The sequence below is a fragment of the Excalfactoria chinensis genome, chromosome 12, assembly GCF_039878825.1.
Source record: "Excalfactoria chinensis isolate bCotChi1 chromosome 12, bCotChi1.hap2, whole genome shotgun sequence".
Taxonomy (NCBI): domain Eukaryota; kingdom Metazoa; phylum Chordata; class Aves; order Galliformes; family Phasianidae; genus Excalfactoria; species Excalfactoria chinensis.
The window spans coordinates 15315619-15327961 of record NC_092836.1 but is presented as its reverse complement, the minus strand read 5'-3'; the positions used below and the strand labels follow the sequence as shown (position 1 = coordinate 15327961).

General features: G+C 38.6%; 1 protein-coding gene across 45 annotated transcripts in view; it reads left to right on the top strand.

Annotated features, from left to right (window-relative positions):
* Positions 1-12343, top strand: part of ATP2B2 (ATPase plasma membrane Ca2+ transporting 2) — a 303612-nt gene that overhangs the window by 159033 nt on the left and 132236 nt on the right. For 4 of the 45 annotated variants that reach the window (XM_072347805.1, XM_072347794.1, XM_072347782.1 and 1 more), the window contains exon 2: positions 1596-1711. The exons of 40 other annotated variants lie outside the window; for them this stretch is intronic. The gene's annotated coding sequence lies outside the window, so the exon portion shown is untranslated. Of the gene's footprint in view, positions 1-1595; positions 1712-4423; positions 4469-12343 lie in introns of those variants that run through there. One more of the 45 variants, XM_072347811.1, reaches the window with a different exon arrangement.

Genomic DNA, 12343 nt, shown 5'->3' with positions numbered 1-12343 from the left:
CTAGTACAGGCACCTTGATGTATTTGAGGGCTTAAACTGGTAAAGCATTACAGCATTGAGGTTTTCTGCGTGTTGGGTTCTACAACTGGCTCCGAAAGTAACCCACCTTCCATGTTCTCTTGTAAACAGCTTAGTATTGAAATGCAGTGTTGTAATGTTTGGTCTTATTAGCTAAAGTGTAAGTTACATGGGAAACTGAATCCATTTTTCATCATGACTGTGTGTCAGGACAGAAGGGAAAGGTCTCTTTGCTGGGTTTGGTGTTCTAAAATGCATCAGAAATTCATCCATTCTGCTTGTCTTTGTTTTACAGCAATTGTGATTTTTAACAATAAACCATTATAATTTCTGTGGCTTTCATTTATAACAGTATAATACCTGGTACTGACTTGACAGCACCAGAATAGAATTAAAATAAGGTGTTTTTCTTATTATTTAGAGCAGCTGACTCTTACCTGGGTAAGTCATAGTGGTAGTATTTCATTACTTCAACTTGTGTCATTTTGCAGCATAAAATTTCATCTAGCTGCCATCTCAGTTTCTTTTCTTTGTTAGAAGCATTTCATATACTCCCACTTCTTATAATTAGAATAATGATGCAGAATTTTCTCAAGGTTAAGGAAACTGTTGCAACCACAAAATAGAACATGAACAAGCTGTAATTGCTTAGTGAAGATATGAAGCCCCCAAAGAGTTACGAGTCTTTGTGAGGAAGGTGTACTTCTAATATGGAGGAAGAAATGTCAGTTCTTAACAGTTGCCGATAATTAAGTGGCCAGATTTCAGCTGAGTTGAAGGAATGATGTGTTGGAGCCTATGTGCAACACTAAAAGCATCTGTGGAACAATTTGTAAGGTATTTAATGTTGTAAAAATCAACCGAGAAGAGTATTTGTGTTTTCTTCATTAATTCAATAGGGAACATTTCAATGATAATGCGTCGTGTGGATTAAGTCCTAGACTTCTCATTGCTGCTAATGGGATTTGTAAGTGTTGTAAAATACATATGCATCGTAACAGAAAATGTGTTTCAGCACACCTTCGAAAGCTATTCGGTTATTTCTGAAACTACTTTTGAGTGACTTTAAGTTGCCCAAATCTGATCTTAGTTGAATTTACCTTTCAAAGACTACTGTCCTTCACTGCCCAGTCATTTCATCACTTTGGCAAACATACGTGGTAGATTTTAAAATGTTCTCCATGATCCTGAATCACCACACACAGGCATCTGCATTCTCTGTAACGTTTGCGTTTCTAATGTTTAGTGGTTCTGTTCTTCTGAAACTATCTAGGCAGACTATGATGATGTTCGTATTTGGACAACACAACCAAACTGCTCCATACCTGGCATGATTTGACAGTATGTGGGCACCTGAGGAGCAGAGATGAGGATGCTTGTAACCTAAGACAGCATGGGAAAGCCATGCTACAAAGCAGTATCATCAGATTTTCTTTCAGCCGGATGCCGGGGTGAAGGCCTGTATCAATATCAGTCTTTTTCCGTATCTTCTCTCATTGGGTTACAGTTATTTGGAAATGGTATAAATGTTGCTCCTGCTCTTTAAATAGTTTAAAGACTCGTTTTTCATTTTTCAGTTCTCCTCTTGTCTGCGATTCTCATCCACCTCACAGTGATACTCAGATGTTTCCCTCATCAACGCCCTTCGGTGATTGAGTTAATCCCTGAAAGCTGCTCTGATTGGGATTTCTCTGTATGTATCTTTACCAAAGTCTCATTTTTCAAATTGTATCTATTAGAAAAAGTATAGATGACCTCCATTGATCCTGAAACTTCATGCTCAGTTTTAGGTATTTCTTTCTCTTGCATAGTATATAGCTTCCATTGCTGCAGAAGGCAGTATTGCAAAGAGTATTTTGGGAATTGATGTGACCTGGTAGGTAGCAAATAGGTTTGTTGTTTTTTTTTTCCCCTGATATTAAAAAAATAATTATTTTAATGAGACTGTCTGGTCAGCATTAGGATTGAAAAATTCTAAACATCTCAGGCTCCTTCCTGGATGGGAGTTAAGTCCATTAATTATGGTACCTTGTGGCCTGGAAGAAAGCAGTTCTCAAAAAGAATCTTTTATGTGAATAATCCTGTGTGTAAGATACGTAGTTAATCTCTGTTCGCAACATTTGAGTTTGAGATTCAGTTGTGTTTCTGAAAATACACGCTAGGTTTAATTTTTGAGCAAATTAATTTGCCTCGTTACAAGTTTTCTTCTTTCTTTCTTTCTTCTCTTTTTCTCCCCCCAGGATCCTTATGTATCCTTAATGCATCCTTATGTATCCTTAATTCTGAAAATTCTGCTCCCAATGACTTTTGGCAAGGTCTATCCAAACTTTATTCACTCTCCAAGGCATTGTATAAACAATAGCATTGTATAAGCAATGAAAGCAATTTAGTCTGGCAGGTCACACTTAAATTCTATCTCCGTGATGCTTGAGACAAAATCTGGGCATCGAGCCCCTTAATAAAGATCAGCAGCACTCTTTTTCCCTTGCCCCTTTATTTAAAACTCTTGAAGTTGCAGCTGGAGCACTTCCAATCTGTTCCTCCTTAGTTCAGAGCAGACACTGACTTACAGAGTGTCTGGAGGGGGTGAGGGGTGGTGATGGGGAGTACATGGCATGCAAGCAACACCTGAGTGTCCAAGTCGTTCCATTACACTTGTGGCATTTACTCATCTACCTCATGTAATGCTTCTTCCTCCCATAAAAGCCTGAAATGGTGCTTTTCTTGCCATGTGCAATTTGATTTTGAAATTTTGACCTTTATTTAGTTTTCCCTTTCACGATTTTACTCGATACCAGATTCCCAGGCACGTATGTTCAACTGTATGTATCTTATACCTAATGCAGAAGCTGAGGTGTTACAGTACACTTGTATGCAGATGGAAGTTTGCTTGATACAAAGTAGCATTAAATGCACTGCTAAACGAATCATCTCCTATTAAGCGAATTTTAAACAGAAAGAGTCAAACTTAGCTGTCCGCCTACTTCTGCATCCATAATTCAGAAAGGTAATCTGTGAGGTTTAAAGAGGAGTCTGTGGATAGGACGCAGGAGGTCACAATCATCAGTAATGCTGGGTGAATTATTTAGGAAGGCATGGGAAATAAAAAGATCATAGTGATAGGACAGAGAGTTTGAAAAGTGCCAACATCAGCAGATTGGTGCATTAGAAGCAGATCGATCGCTTGAAGCAAACAGTGCTGAGACCCCTATAGCTGTGCAAGCTCAGGGCTCTGCTTGGAACTGGTTTCAGTCTGAACTTTTGGACTGAAAGTGTTCACACGTGACTGAAAGCTTTACACAGGCCTACAGCTGTGTCAGGTCTGTGTGCTCTGAGTGTTTTTCTTTGTGTGTGTGAATCTGTAGCAGGGCTTCCATTTCATTTTTTCTGAAGGAAATTTAGTTCTTGAGCACCAAAGGTGTTCTGCAAACTGAGCAATCATACAATAAACAGGGGCACTTGTAGCAGTTGTTTCAGAACTGCAGTGTCACTCAAAGTAATACTGTTACTGTAGGGCAGAACAATGTCATCTAGCTGTGCAGAAGTGAGAAAGATGCTTGTTGTCCTCTGGTGGAGAGGCAGAAATCATTCTCGTTTCATGTTGAATTTACCCAAACAAACTGTATTGGGTTAAATACACAGTGTTTGAAGTCAGTGGTAAGGGTCTCACTGATGCAAATGGAAGCAGAATTAGGCCAACACTGCTCACTTATGGGAAATCAAAATCTAGGCTAGAGAAAAGGCGAAGATCAACTCTGCACATACACAGAAATAGTCTGAGTGTAATTCCACTGATGATACCTATTTGCTTTAGTACAGGTGGTTGGCTTCATTTTAGGGCTAGTGTCACCTACATGTGCATACCAAATATTGCCCCCCAGATTGTGGTTATCAGCTGGCAGGAGGTGGCTGTGGTGTTGCTCTGCACAATATTTCTGTCTGTGTAAATTATGCATAGACCTGTAAAACATTACAGGTAATGGTAGATTTTATAAGCCCTTTTGCACCACTAAAATGGCACTCTGTGTTGTTATTCTTCACTTTTTCTTGACAACTTGAAAAAGGTAAAATTACTCACAAGGAAATACCTTCCAGATTTTAGTACTGAGATTTTTAATAACTTGAAAGTGGACTGAAAGACTTCAAATTGTAAAACCAGCCATATTATTTTACTGTTTGATATGTCATTTTGCGATAATAATGTTCAGATCTCTACACAGCATGCCCTCTGTAACCACCACATCTGTTTTGCCTGTTTTGTGAATAGCAATGCTGGGACAAAGAAATGTGGTTTAGCTCGCCTGTCCCGTGGTGCTGAGGACTTGAAGTCCTCTTCAGTCACTGATTTGTTCCTTGTTTGCTTTTCTTGTGTTTGGACAGTGTCTTTCTAATCTCTACAGGAATAGCAGAGAGCCATGGAAGTCATATCATGGGAGAAAAAGAAGGCTGTGTAAGGAGTTTTCAAATTCTGTTTTCTGTATGCTGGGCTTTCAGTCTGATGCATGAGTTGTCTTATGCAATAGGAACGTAGCTGTGGCTATAATGTGACTCTGGGGGAAAAAAAATATCTGTCAAAAGGAATGACAAATCCACCAGCCTTGCTTATGCAATTAAAATGGCAACTTATCTTTGCATGATTCATGTTTGTTCCTTTCGAACTGGTGAGCTGTTCTGAAGAGCAAAAGCTCACATCTCTTGGTCTGGCTTCTGCACATCTCTGATTTGGGTTCTTCTTTATGCCAGTAAAACCCTGGGGAAGTTTTAATCATCAGAGAATATGCGTGTGGCAATTCTGGCATGACTTCCTGTCTCTCTGAACTGCATCCTCAATTATATTAATCTGACTGTTGCCTATTTAAGCATCATACTACATCTTGAATGACAGTGGGGTAAACAGTTTCAGCAAATAAGCTGTCGTTCTTGTGTGCTCGCAAGTGGCAGATCAGGTCAACCAGAGAAACAGATAAACGAGAGCATATACACCGATTTTCTTGTGTCGCTGCCTTTTGACTGTGATGTAAATGAAGAGTATGAGTACACAGAGTGCTACAAGAATGTTTTTCAGTCTGTTAAGATGAGGTGTGCATGTTTTTGGCAGTCATAGGAAGACTGGGGAAGTACAGCTTTGAAAAATGATTACATTTAGATCATAGACTTACATTATTACTGTTTGTATAATTTCTTGAAGGACATTTGAGTAGCTGTTATACAAATGGAAATGTCTTTTGTACTGTTTTATTTCCATATATCTATATTCCCAAGTGCTAAAAATCATTTTTGAAAATGGGATTTTATTTTTTAAGCAGTTATGTTAGAACCTGGTAAGCTTTGTTCCTACAAGAAGTTGTGGAAAAAAAAAAAAGATAAACATCAGGTTTTTAAGGAATACAGCTTGGGAAGTATTTTCTGTTCATTTGCAAAGAAGGCAAAACAACAGACAGGCAAACATATGTGAATAAAGCTATGCTTATTTAAAGTACTTCTAAAAGTACTTTGCATTGATTTACCAACTTTAAACAGCCTGTAGAACAAGTTGGTATCACGTTAATCCCCACCTTGGCTCAGTTGCTCACTGAAATCAAGCGCTGACTGCATATGTGTTTTGCGATAGCATTTGGGGTAGGTGCATGCAAATAAAGGATCTTGGTAATCTTTTCAAGTAGTTTTGTGAATTTTCTGAGAAAGCCTTGCACTTCCATTTTTAGAGATGACTTCTATGGAAACACGCAAAGCTTGGTGGTGAATTGACAGTTTCTTTTAGTGATTGTTCAGATAGTACTGAAGAGTACAATCCCTCCTTCTGGTTTAAAAGAAACTACTTAAAATTATTGGAAGTGTGGTAAAGTCTTTGATGTGTGAATTATTTCTGATGGGTCCATTAAGCATAGCTAAGAAAAACAAATCTGTTTGCAAGTGGTGTGGGTTTGCTTCTCTTGGAAACATGTAGGACTGGTTTGCAATAGAAACACTGGAAACAATTGCATTACCATTTTTTGTTTACTTGCAGATATTGGGTACTAAAACAGATCAGAGGTTTTGAGTTTTCAGTGTCCTAAGCTTAATTATAGAAAACCCAACATTTAAGACTCAATCATGTTAGGTTGTTACACCTATTACACAGGATGCTATGGATGTGATTAATAGTTTTACTGACTTTACAAGCTTATCCAACACTAGTGAGAAAATATGGGTAACATGTTACCGCTACCTGTAGAAGGAGTGATGTAATTTGTAAATGTTTGCACATCTATGGTGATGTAGTATATTTCTTTTGGAACCCTTTACTTGTGAAATATATGTGGATTTGGTGTCATATTCAGAGTCCTGGCTTTCTGGCAAATGTGTGATGATCATTAATGATATCTGAATTTCAAAAGCTTAGTTAACATGAAGGATTCCTAGATTTATCAAAACAATTTTGATTTAGAATTGAGAATTGGATGTATTGTAATAGTTGGCTGATATCTTTGTAGCCATATTTATCCCTGAGGGAACTACGAGCCCAACAACTCAATAAAGCAGTGTACTATGGGACTAAGACGAAGGTTAAACTGGAGTTTACTGGAGTAATCAATCAACTGTGGCATCTTATGGGGATATTTGTTCCAAGTGATACTTCCAGAAATTCTCTTAGACATTTATTGATAGTCTGGTAGGAAGGTAAGGTAAAGAGGTAAAGGAAAAAATACGCTAAATTTCTTAAGATCTCAGTATCCAGAGTGAGTCAGCAAGAACAGTTGTTGGTTTCATTCTTCTAAATTTCAAATCTACTTGGAACCTGAAGTTAGAGGTGACATTTTTGATGGATGCATAATTAACAACACTTAATTAAAATAGTGCTGAAATCTAAAATCATTAATGGTGCATTATGGCAGAGTTATTTTGGTGAAGTCATTGCGCACAAATGCACCCCCAGCGTAAAATAACAGTTTCAGTCAAAAACATGAGTGGTGTTTGCAAAAGATCCTTAGAAACTGGAGTATTTTGCAGAATATTATTGCGTGTATTCTTCTGATGTGGAAAAATCGGTGGGATCACAGGAGGTTTGGATTCTGTCCCATGTTTGTTTTATTTGATTGGAAAAATGTACATAAATGCAAATTGACGTAATGTCAACAGTCTGCAAGAGTAGCAAATCAATAGCCAATTTTTTTTACATTTTTGGTTTTTTGAGTTGTTCCCTTTTAACAGTAGGCCCTACCATACCATCTGAAGCAATAGCAGTTCCTTGTATGGTTACAAAGAATTTGTGGTTGGATTCCAAAATTGAAGATTTCACAGAGTGGGCCCTACTTCAGCCTCTTACAAATACATCTTTTCATCTCAATTGTCTCCCTTCATCCCTATCGCCACTGTTAGGAGATGAGGAGGGAGTTGTTCCCAAAAGAGACAAGTAATTTGCTAGAAATAGATTTTAGATCAACACATTTGATTACAAGGAGAAATCATGCTGAGCTAGTGCACTTTGTGCAGCACAGGTCTATGTTCTCTGCAAGAGACATGGTTAAAATCAGCAAACAATCATGCTCTGTAGCAGCTGAGACATCCAGATGGTCTCAGTTTATCCCTCATTAAAACACATTTCAGTGTTCCAATCTTTAGATAAAGATAGGCTTGAATAGCTGTGGCAAGGCCTATATCCTAAAAGAAAGGTCATAAGCTTTTATTTAGACGGTTACAGAAACTACATCAGAAAGCAGCCCCTGCCTTGGCTGTGCAGCAGCGTGCATACCCCAAGCAGGCAGTTTGCAAGCTGTTTAGCTGGACAGGTCAGATAGGGCTGTGGAAAAACCTGTGCTGGTGATTTCTGCAGTGCTGATGTATATACTGAGCTCTTGCTTGTCTTATACCTGTGTAAGTGGGCACCTGAGAACAGTTACTGTATTTTTCCTTCACTGCATGTATTAGGGCTCTCCAGTTCTGGTGATAGACCAGGACTTGACATTCCTGCTGTAATTCTTTGCCAGCAAAAGCAGCTCTGCAGTATGATGCTGTCAGTGAGTGCTGCAGCATGTGCACCTGGCTCATCTCAGCAGCCAGGAAGATAACGAGGGCCCCACTTGTGTTGAAATGTATCTGCTGAAGGGTTTTGCTGGATAGGCTATGTATCCTGCAGCTAATTATGTCATTAATTAATCTATTATCCGGTGATGACCTGCAAGAGAGTTGTTGAGAGGACTCAGAACCTACATAGAAACTCTTAAACTATTTATTTCCTGTATTTTGATAACTCCCTGCTGCTGCTCTGTAGCCAGAGTGTTTGTGTAGAGGTATACCTTGGCTAGTGAGAGAATTCCTATTTCTTGTTCTGTTTCTTCCATATATGCAGATAACAAATGTGCAGAGTGGGAAGATTAATCTCTCTGTTCCCCCTTGCAGCCCCTAAAGAAGTTACAGCACGATAGTTTCAAAAGAGAACATTTTATTTTTAAGTTGCTATTAGTAGAACAGAAAATTAAAAGCTCATCATGGTTAGGATGAGATCCCGATTGAACCTGACAAGGAAGAAGATGTTTAATAAAAGTACCAGGCATGATGATGGCTTTAGAATAAATCTGTGTGTTAATAGCTAAATTGCGAGGCGATAATCTGATGGTCTATTTAAAAACGTGCAGAAGGAGGATCTGTGGGAGGATTTTTAGCATGACCCCATCGATAATGTATGGCTGTTCCTATGTCCTGCCCCAGTAGTTACATTTTTTTTGGCTAATTGTATGATTTTAAGGTTGGGCAGCAGCGTTCTACATAGCTGTGATCACTTTTTATCCATCAATTGATGTCTGCTGCTGTTTTATCAGCTTATTTTTTTCTGAGCCACCAGCGAGGATAATGTGCTTGAGGGAAAATTATACCCTACATCAGTGGTTTTGTTACAGCATGTTGTACATTATTGGTAATTTGAATGCATCCAGATAAAAATAGAAAGGTTAAGTAGTTTTCCAAATGTTGCTGCTGTGAAGCAGAAAAAGAGTAGTGTCTGTACCGTGTATGTTTTTGGGGGAAGAACGTGGTCTTTTCTTTCAAAACTGCTTGCTAAAATTAACGCTTTCCTTGAAGCTGAGTGTAAGGATCACTTTGCTTCTGAAATGTTGCTCCCAAAACTCTTTATAGTCTTTCTGATTAATTTTTAGGATCGATGAACGTGTTATATACACGTGCATGTACAGAAAGCCCCTCCAGGGGCTGCAGGCAGAGCAGTGCCGTCCCTGCACTCAACTCTCAGCCTGGCCGCCCCACTGCAGCCCTCAGGTTCACCCCGTTAGCTTTCTTCTGCTGGTGGTGAATGCTTCTGATCTTTCTCAGCTGTTCTCAGGCGAAAGGAGCAATGCAGTTTTCTGTAAAACTCCAATTTGTCACTTCTTTTTCAAAACATCTTTTTGATTCCCTGAACAGACTGAGTAGAGAGCATTTAGCAAAAACGTTGTATTGTGATAGAGTTGACTGATGTACTTTCATTCCTAGGTGAATGTCCTATTTAAAATCACTGCAGAACATTGCTGTACATGTTTCAGCTTATGCCCACTGAGATTTAAAACCTCCTTTTGGCTGCTCTCTTTCTTAAGAGCGACCTTGGCTGAAGGTTCCTATTGTAAAATCAAGTCCTTTCAGGGATTTTTTTTCCTCTCTCGTCCTTTCACGTGGATTTATGTGGTGCTGACTTATCTCTCCAGTAGCCCCACTTCTTTTTCATTGTGGTTAAAATGTTCACCATTATAAATCACTGAGGAGAACAAATGGTTATATTTGATTTTCTTATTGATTAAAAATTTAGATTCTGTTGTTACTTTGGTGCTTCCCTTTCTTTAACCCTGATTAAAGAGCCAAGTAATCACATCTGGTTTTCGTGTCAGGTGATAGAAATAAGTGAGCTAATGACCTGTCATGCATGCTGGAAAAAAGCAGGAGCTCTGGGTTCTGCTGTTAGACAGGGGATGGATGAGGTGCTTGCTCAGTCCTTTCTGGTTCTTTTGTCTGCTCTCCTAAAGAACTGGGAAGAGACTTGAAGCAAACCCTGGTTTCAGTTGCCGTATATTGTTCTAACTTCAAGCTACCTGCAAAACCAGTGCGTGGTGAAGAGCATTTGGAATTCAGAGCTGTTGAGGTTCAGGTTTGTGTTGGTAATTTCACCTTTTAAATTTTATGTAACTGTAAAGATTATTTTTGTGGAGTTTTTTGGAGTACAATAGAAATGTGATTTTGAAGAAGGGCAGTATTTGTCTTCTGCTATCTAACTTATTTTCCATAAGATGCAGCAAAGCTAAAGGATTGTTTTCCTTCATTGCTTGTGCTTTTGTAACTGGGCATGGAGAGCTCAGTGGCAGAAAGGAGATTTAAACAGGTGCTAAGTTGAATAGGAACCTAAAGTGTATGTTAATGGCTTTACAATTCTGGTAGCCCCATTTGTCAGTAAGTCATAACCTTTTAATGTTTGACTTCAGATTTGTTGTGCTTTCACAGGCTGCCCTTGGATTCTGAGGATGAATGTAGGAACAACCTGAGTTTAAGGGAAAGCTTCTAAAACTTGTGCAGTTTGTGCAGATCTGTGGTGGCAAGCAGTGGCACTGTGTTTGTGGTCAAAGTAGGGTAGTTGGAGTATCTGTGACTGACACCTACCGGGTTCCTGCCCTGTTCAGTGGGATCTGTTGTCTAAGAATAGCTGTTGACTTAAACAGCCCACCTGACAATGGGAAAGTGCTCAAGGTGACTGATGTTCTTGTGCTGCATGAAAGGGTTTTGCGGGTCTAGGCAGGAGAAGTAGCCCATGTCTTCATGGTTCTTATAGCAGCAAACACAGCTGTTAGTTATAAGAAGTTATATGGAAGGTTCCTCCTCTATGATTTTAGAGTATTGTATCCAATGTCAAGAACAAAATAGCCAGATATTATGTTAAAAAAATTTTTTTTGGCTTTTTACAAGAAAAAGTTACAAACAAGATCTTACTGTAAATAAGAGTAGTATATATTTGCTGAAAAAAGTAGGTTACAGAGTGCAGTTTTCTTTTACAGCTATTGTAGGAATAGTGCATGTGGAAAATAGTGCACATTCAATTTTTATTCATATCTATTTATGTTTGCTCATTAAGTAACAGTGAATCAGGTCCTTTTTTAAAGCAGTCATTTGATTATTGTTTTAAAATTTGTTGTTCTTCCACTTTCACCTTTATTTACAGTAGTTTGTAGGGAAGCTGGACTTCTGCTTATCACCTGTGGTGCTTTGGTTTTCTGTATAGCGTAGTATCTTGCTAAGATAATACAATGTAATATAAACATCATAATGTCTCTAATAGACAACCAAGGGGACAGGAGTTAGAGCTGTAAATATAGACTAGGTTGCAGGATAAGTACATTTCATACACTACAAAGTCATATGCTAACTTCTGATTGGCAGTAATGATGTCTGACTTCAGCTGCCGCTTCGATGTTTTGCACTCCATGTTTGCTGGACTTGCTGCTAGCAAAAGAGATGTATTTTTTTCCTTAGTAATGCTCAGGGTTAGCACTTCCAGAAAAATGTGGATTTTCTCATTTGCCATTAGTTTTGAAGCCACTCAGGTAAAACGTGGTATTTTATGTATCAGGCTGAAAATAAAGTAATATTGGCTAAACACAGTAATCTGATTCTGTTTTGGCAAGGCTGTGCAGTGGCTCTCCCTTATTTTGACTTAGGTCTGTTAATGTGCTCTGATTCTCTTTGCTTTCTTTTATAGAGTGATATGACCAAGTGTAGTCAACCAAGCTCTTTTATTGCTGGTTTCGTGATGAATGCTGACAGAAGAGAAGAAACACCACAGCAAATTCTTTTTGTTTCTTTCCTTTTTCCCTAAGTAGTTTCCCTTGGTTTGCTATGTAGAATTTTAGTCTTTTTTGTGAGGATGAGAATGTCAAGACTGATAATATTATAGTAGTTTGGAATTAGATCTTAGTGCAAAAGACCATTCAGGTTTTAAAAGAAACAAAGAAGTTTGGGTTTAATTTTGTATGTGAACGCTATGCACTGCAAATTATTTCCAGTGTGTTCTAGAAGAAACTGTGTTAATTCCTAAGTAATCATCCATGCCAGGAACATTGCTGTTTAAACAGATGTAAAATAGGCATCAGCACAACTTTCACATACTGGATATAGTCTCTGTCTTCCTAACCTTATCAGAAACCACTGACCTGTATATCACGTCCTTTTTGCTGACGTATGCTCAGATTTTTTACTCTGGTTTCATCACAGCAGTTTCAGCTGCTGTAAAGAAATGCCAACTGATGGAGTAGGGTTTGGTTTGGGCCTTGTAACCTCCACAGTTCAGAGCAGCACATGACAAATTGCCTCCTGCTGC